General features: G+C 38.6%; 1 long non-coding RNA gene across 1 annotated transcript in view; it reads left to right on the forward strand.

Annotated features, from left to right (window-relative positions):
- LOC121073570 overlaps positions 1–8332 on the forward strand; it is a 186543-nt gene that overhangs the window by 96980 nt on the left and 81231 nt on the right. The window lies entirely within an intron of this gene.

Raw genomic sequence — 8332 nt, forward strand, 5'->3', positions numbered from 1 at the left:
TATGTTGCACTTGGTTAATAATATAAGCTCGACACATTAAAAATGGGTACTGCTTTCTGATTTAGTGCTGCCTGGTTTCAGGTGCGTCATTTGTGCCTTAGCTGGCTGTTCAGAGCTAGGGACTTGCAAGGAGGATGAGCAAATTCTCTGTGAAGTAAAATGTGATTTGTGAAGGGCTTTACTGCTGCTTATGTACATGTAATTATCAAAATGAATGTGATGGCTTTGAGAAGGAGTTGGAGGCTGCTGTGATGTAAACGACGAGGGGAGGTTGGCTGCATCCCAGGATGGGGCATGCTGGAGTCATGCAGGCCGATGTGGTAAGGGCAGACCCACAGCTCTGGACTGAGGAGAGGTGCAGGTTTCTCAGCAGCAGGCAGTGCTTCAGCTTCTCTGCTGTGGGACCTGATGTGCAAGTGTAACATCTGTGTCCTGTCCACTGGGTTATAAAACTCGGGGAAAGCTGCCTTTGGGAATGTGTAAGTTAGTGCTGAGGGACGGTGGGAGATGTGGGCTAATGATCCTAATCCTGCCTTGCACTTTTAATCTGCATCTGATTTTGCTTGATCACACTAGTGGCATTAGCAGGGTGGCTGAGGGTTTCTGCTTTAAAGATGTGAAGCATATTCTTTGATCATCAGAATGATAACGCGATGCACATAACAGCGAAAACATAGTGAGTCCTCTGAACCCTGAGCAGCTGTGAGACAGCCATTAATGGGTGAAACGAGCGCTGTGGTCTCCCAGAGGAGATTCTAGAACGGGGCAAGAAAATGCAGAAAGCGTTAGTTCCCAGCAAAGGATTCATACCGCAAAGAATTAAATACAAATGAGTGAATATCGTGAAGTGACCATGTCACATGAAATTGTTAGACAGTCATCTGCAGAGCTATGTGTTCTGATGAGCAGTCTTGCTTTTGATTGCAGAGCTATCAATTATTACTTAGAACACTTTTTATTCCCGTATTTACCAGATTCTGAAATACTTTCTTGAAAGAAAATTGTGTTGCACTAAAATTCAAGGCTTTTGTTTCCTTTTAACTGGGAAGGAAACAGAGCAGAGGCTGAAATTCCATCCTCTTCAAGCTTCCACCTCTTCCTTAGTCCTGGAGTTGAAATAATCTCTTCAGAGCAGATCATGAAGAAACAATTAGAGGGGCAAGTTGGAAATAGGCCTTATGATGTCTTTGGGGTTCAGACTGCAGTATTATAATGTCATTTCTTGGCGCTTTTTTAAAGTGGCTGTAGAATATGTGGTTCATTAATTTTTGGAGATATACCGTGTGTATCCCATTGTGTGCACATTGAGCTAGAACAATCGTAACATTGCTGAATAATGAGGATTGAAGCTGTTCTTAATAATGGATGGATCAAGCTATGGAAAAAAGCAAGTTAAATAATTATGCTGGTTATGGATTTGCTGGACTTGGAACTTATACTTTCCTGATATTGTGGTAGTGTTGGATATATGGTTTTGTAAATTCTGATGTCAGCAAGGGTGAATAGACCATAGAATATGGCCAGGTACATTCATTTAAGGGGAACAATGTGTTCTTTTCTGCGTAATCGCTGCAGTGTATGACATCAGTGTTTTATCTGCCTCATCAGAGAGCCTGTAAATTCTGACAAACATCATCAAAACATTCTTCCTCTTAATGATTTATAATGGAACATGGTATATCAGAAGTAATCCATTTTAAAATTGCCACGAGCTGCCAGAACAATATACACTAGTTTCCTTCTATAGAGAGAAGGACAAACCTGCATACATTTTGTAGTGTAGAAAGTTCAGTGTTAATGTGTATTTTCATACTGCAAAGTATATTGTTAAGTACAAGTTGTGCAGCAGTGAGTAGTGTAAAGCTGCCTTTGCTAAATTCATCTTACTCTCTTAGGTAATGCTGCTCAGGAGCTAAACCCAACATTATGTCTAGTGTTAGTCACTTTTTGTATGATTGGAAAATAAGCAGACTTCGATTAACACCATAATTAGTTTGTCTAGTCATGCCATCACAGAATATTTGAGAGAAACAGAAAGGTTTCTTTCTTTCCTGTCTTTTATGTAGTATTTCACTGTGGTGACATTGTTTGCTCAAGTTCCCTGTCCTGTGACCATTTCATTATCTTGCAAGGAAAAGGTGAGTGCATTCTGCTGACTTAGAGGTAGATGTTTGTGTATCCGTCCAGGCAAACAGGCTAGTATGGAAGCGTAAAGGGGGATTGCATTTTTTGTTACTGTTTCTGTTAAGAGTCATGCTTTGGAAAAAAGAGTATGTGCACTTGCTCTTAGTTTTGGACAGTTTTGTTTGGAACCATTTGGGGAAAGGTAGATATTTTCTCACAAATCAAGCTCTTCTACATATGTTGGCTTTGGTGCAAATGCTTGGAAATCTCTCTGAGCATTAGGATTACGTATTTTTGAGGATTAAATCTTCGGAAATTGTAAAAAAAAAAAAAAAAAAAAAAAAATGAGAGAGAGAGAGAGACAGATAGGTTGGGGACCTGGAAGGCAGTGGAGGAAGTTCACTTTGAATGAGTGTTTGGTCTTGGCAAAAAGACCATTGCTAGGACAGGTGGGTTTGTAATGGTGAGAAGTTCTCTGTGTAGCGTCAATGATAAAGTACTGGATTGAATAAAACTTTGGGAGAAAAAAAGAAGAGGAAAGAAACACTGAAGTTCCTTTTATTTTCATTGCAACTTAATGTGGTTATTTACTAAGAACCATTTATAAATGGTGACTTGGTTATTTAGCAATGTAAATAATTCCTTGCATCCTTCCTTACTCCTATTGCAGCTTACTCTCTTGTAGCTTCCTGGGAATATTATGTCAACTGACTCTTCCTTATCTGCGTGCTTGCTGACTGCTTCAGAGAATTTGTGTAAGTTAGTGAGGAGTGACTTTGCAAAATCTGTGTTGACCCTTTCCCAGTATATCATATGCGTACGTGTTCACAAATTACCTTTATTATAGTTTCTACCACTTAGATTATTGATATCAGATCTACTGGTCTTCACTTCCCTCGCCTGGAACCGATTTTTCAAAACTGATGCCATGTATGTGACCTTTTAGACTCCTTGTAGTCAAGCACTTTAAAGCAAGAGATTACACAACACAGTTAACTGCTCAGCAGTTTCACCGTTAATTTCTTCTGGACCTCATGGGTGAATGCCACCTGAGCCTGGTGACTTGTTTAGAGTCTATTTTTGTTTATTCATTTATTTCTTATAGTGTCTTCTGGCAACACCAGAGAAAAATCCCGATAGCCCTCATACTAGGGAATTCAGTAATGGAATCTTGGAGCTGCTGTACAGTGAAAAGGAATTAAAAAAAAATATTTTTTGATGCAATAACTTTATCTTCCCAGAGCACTCCCTTTACACGTTGAACAGTAATTGCTTCTACAGATTCGTAGGCAGGTATTCTGCTCCCTGATATGTTAGAAAAGGATCGAATTACTAGGTTTTATGACTCTTGCAAGTTGTTCCTAAAACTCTTTGTCCTGTTCTATTGGCCTTTGTTCTTGTATGTAGCCTGCCAGAACCTTACTATCCTTTCTATTTGCTTTGTACAAACCTTCAGCTTTCTGAAGAATGTCTTCTCATTTTTTAGCCACTGTTTAACCATATCTGCTTTTTGTTTGATCTTTCTAACACCTTTTTGGTTTTTGATGGCAAACCACTTTGTAGTTTTTGTGTGCGAGAACTTCATTAAAATTAAGTTAGAGCCAAAAGCAAAAGCTTTAATGTTTTTACGGTAACAGTCTAATTCAACGTGATGCTTTGAGCATTCTTAAAAAAGAAGGAAAATAAATTAAAAAAAAATTAAATCTAGGTTGGCATTTACCTCAGTAAAGGAAATGTACATCATTCAAACCTGATGCTGTTAATTAATGTATCTTTGCATGAGGTGGCTGTTGAATAAAGCACTAGACTTCTTGGTCCACATCCATTCTTGATCTGCCTAGCAGACCTGCTGAAGATGATGGGATTAAGTCTCAAGTAAGAATGAGTTAATGCTCTGTGAAACTATTAGCATTTCGGTGTATTAGCATTTCGGTGTAATAGCATTGAGTGTAACAGGGTTGTGAATCTTGGTTTTTTTTGTTTTGTTTTGTTTTGTTTGTTTGTTTGTTTGGGTTAGTCCTGTAGTAAATACTGGAAAAATTAGAAGTGACATTTGAGATATTAATGAAGGATGTCTTTGGAAAAACATCTCACAGATCAGCTTGGAAAAGAGTGTTGTTCCATATATAGTAACTAGGTGAAGGATTGTAAGCAGAAGTTCATGGTACCTACGGAAAGCTTTGAATGTTTTAGTGACTTGACAGGAAAGTCATCGAGCACAGGTCCGTTATTTGAAAATGGTTTTGAAGTGCGTTTGTTTTTAAGTGTAATGAGATTTTTCCCACTATCTGAAGTGGGATGAGTTAAAAGTTCAATGGCTGAAAATTCATACAAGTGCTCCGTTGTCCATGTAATGTGAATTAATACATCACTAAGTTAATTAAATTGCATTAATTCAGTTCACTGAATTTCTGTAATACTTTGAGCTGGATTTTGGTTTGTGAAATACTTAGAGGAAAGCTTTTCCTTTATATTCTTGTTTCTCATATTCACAAAGCTTATAAAGAGCCTCTTCAGTTTTGTCACTACTGTACTGCCTTTGTGTCATTCAGTATGAGATACGTGCATAGAAGCTGGTAACAGATCGGTTTAGATTGTGGAAAAGAAACTCTGTCTATATGTCACTGCAACAACCAACTTCAGGAGGCTGTTTGGAGAGACAGTGCTGAGAGGCAAGGGCTCATGCCAGATGATGTGAAACTGATAGGTTTCTAGAGTGTTGTCCTAGGAAATGCATGTTCCTTCTGTTTCTTTCTGTGTAGATTACGATCTTGCGAATTTTGCCTTCCTTGCATCAGGAAGCTTGGTGAGAATGCTTAAAAGCACATACTGTAAGAACCTAACCAAGAATCACTGTGAAATTATCTTCAAGTTTTTACTGTAAATTGTCTGGTTTGGTGAATTGTAGTATGCGAGAACATTATTTAGCATCTTCTTTAGAACTGTTGAATGTCATGACTTGCAGGTCATGCTGTTTGTCATCTTTTATTTACTGATGAGGAATAGGTCTAATTGGGAACAGATCCTAGTGCTCTCTAACAACATGGAGAGAACCCAGTAGTTTGGGACTTTGCTGTTCAAATACAAGCGCTTTCAATCATGTGAATTAGATGTTTTTACTTCCATAAAGAGTATTTTTGAACTAGCAATGTGGTTTTCCAAATCTGTCATTTGACAGATGCATTTCATGCTTTTATTTAAGCTATTACTGAATATTGCAGAATTGTGTGGAAAATTGGTGTAAAATAAATTTACTGCAGTAACGTCATAGTGATTCAGCCTCCCATTTTTATGCTCTTTAGCATTAGATGGCACTGTTTTCCAACCTTACCTTTCATGAGCAAGCCTGAGAAGCTGAAAGCTAAAAATGAAATGCCATCAAGTAATGGAGGCTTTAGTATATTTACCATAAGATAATTTAATTAAAACATGGCAGAGTGAATTGGAAATGTAATGACCACTATCAGTTGAAAGCGTAGAGACTTTGCAAATTAATGCTGTTACAGTTCTGGATTAATAAAGCACCCCCTCAATACACAAGACGTACTCTCCAGTATAGCTTATTAAATATACTCTCTAGTGCAGGTTATTAATGCGACCTTTGGATTTATTTACTTACAGGTGATAGGACTGACACTAAATCAGTGGATGGTTCACCTCCATGCAGTGGTGTTTTCAACTTGTTTCCTGTCCTTGTGGTCCTTGGGGTTCCTATAGCAGCTCTGCTTCTTGCAAGTGAAGCTCAGCAAACTCACCTGTACGGTCTTAAAATAATTTGCCTGAGAGCCACTGACTGAATTGAAATGAAGAGAGCTTGGAATGCTCTTATCAGTCAGCGCAGCAACAGGAGGAGGAAAAATATCCTGAAGCTCTTGCTGAGATCGTTGTGCACCTCTGAAGGCGTGCACCCAGTAAATGTCTTTGCTTTCCTTTCGAGAGTCTCCTCACTCCTTTCTCTTTCCTTTTCTGGCTGTGTAAAGCAAAGGTGTTCGTCAGGCACAGCAGGAAGAGGCAGGTGAGGGTCACTGCCAGGCAGGGATTGGGCTGCAGGAGTGGAGTGGTGCTAGTGTTGCTGGGGTAAATCTGCAGGATCCAGTTAGTACAGGCTCCGACCAGGGCTCCTGATGGTTCAAGGAGTGGAGTTGACAAAATATTTCTAAACTTTGCAAAACTGAAACCTAGAGACATTCCATATGCTGTATGTTGCTTGAAAGGCACAACCAAACCTAAAAACGTGGATACGAGTAGTGTAAAAGAGTTTATAGTGTTGTCTCCAGGAGAAGGGGGATATTAGCATCAGGAATATCCTATTTGTTGTCCTGAACCACGTTTTGCTGCTTACAGACGGATTCTCTTCTGAACTCCTCAGGATTAGTTTCTCATTCAGATTTGGATGCATCCTCAGGTATTTGCTGTCCTATCCATATCTAAGCAAACAGAACTTTTTTTTGTGGATATTTAAAGATAGCACTGGGATGATGATGTCAGCGTGTGGCTTAAGTATTAATAAGACTCATTTGACTGTAAATGCAAATTCAATCACTGTTGTGTTAAGAACATATGATTTGAATATCGTTAATCTGAAAATCAGTCTGATTTCTATCATTTTATCAGAAATGTTTAAAAGCAAAGCAGGAAGAATAATCATAATTTTTACTACTCAGAACTCCAGCTTTACCTTTTTGATGAGTAGATTAAATCATTTTCTTCCTCTTTTGAGATTGCTTTTACTTTCTGATTTGAATTGCTAGAAAACTTTATAGGGGCATGTATTGCAAATATGTAAAAGAATATGGTCAGAATATTGGTCAGTGAAGTGGGAAAACAGCCAGTCCAGAATGCTTGTGTCAAGCATTACGTGCTTAAAGACAGCTGATCCTGCTGCAAGTGAAACACTACTGTTCAGGTGCCAACAGTGTTTAAATTGGTCAGTGGAGATGCACAGGAGTGTGAACCTGAACAGTCTTTTCTGCTCTGAACAGCATTGCAAGGGCACTATAGTTAGGAACTGGCTTGGAGATTTTAGGGGTTTTCTTCTGGGGCAGTAGCCTATATCCGTCCACTTTTCTGCCATGACTGTCTTCTCATTTTCCTTTGCATCGATCATTAATATCTTTGGCAGGTACGTTATTTTTTTTTTCCCCAGTGTCTTCAGCTCTGATACCACCTGCGGAGAATGACAAAGTTTGCCAGCCACCTTTCTCTATGTGTGATACTTACTTAGGACAACAAGCAGTATAGAGAAAATGACTGTTGAGTCAATAAGCAGTTTACGCATGCCAGCTATTACTACCTCTGCAGTCCTCTGATGGACATCTGTATAGATGGTTCACTCTGGGCAAATAAAAGCTCATGCTCTGTTCAGTCCAAGTCCTAAAATAATTGCGAATAATAAGAAACCCAGCACAGGGGGTAGTAGAAGAAGAGACATGAAGTATTAGCTTGGGCTGGACTCTTACCCTTGTTTTGTCTTGCATGGCTTTCTCCTATCCTCCAGCATTGACAAGGTTTGCTGATATCTGCTTGCAAAGCACAAAGCAAACGCACCTCTCAGTACTGAAGTTCATTAGTTTGTCCTGTGAGCATCTACAACAAGGGTGTGGATTAATTCAGATTTTTTCATGTTTAATTGACTTTGTTCAGTTCAGGAGGTCTGTCTGCCCTTGATGGGGTAAAAATTCAGCATTCCTGTCACTTGGCTTTTGTAATTTTTATGAATTTATTGTCTTCTTTTTCCTCTGAGTTTCCAAAGAGAATTAACTTTGATCCACAAGAACAGATGATTGTAATCCTTACCATGTTCAATGTTAAAATTGAACAGCACGTATGTTATAAGAGACGTCTTAGTGTATTTGTCACGTGAATGCTAAAGACTCTTATTTCTCTTCTCATACAATGCAGTTATCTTAGGGTAATAAGATAGTGTTAAACACTTCCTATGTATGCATATTTATTGACTGGAGTATGTGAACAGTTACTGAATTGTTTACACTTTCCTTTTTGCAATCAACTCTGTGTATACATGTTTTTTATTGTATGCCCTGCTCTCAGTAGAAGATCTTAAAATACAACGAAGTATTTGGAGCTATTTTGTAGTTAAGAAAATTCTGTACTGTCCTAGTTTAGTGCATGAATATTAATTTTATTAGTTGGCAGTTAGGTGCAATATGAGGTTGGGGAAATAGCATAGTTCACTGTAAGATGCTGT

The sequence above is a fragment of the Cygnus olor genome, chromosome 7, assembly GCF_009769625.2.
Source record: "Cygnus olor isolate bCygOlo1 chromosome 7, bCygOlo1.pri.v2, whole genome shotgun sequence".
NCBI lineage: Eukaryota > Metazoa > Chordata > Aves > Anseriformes > Anatidae > Cygnus > Cygnus olor.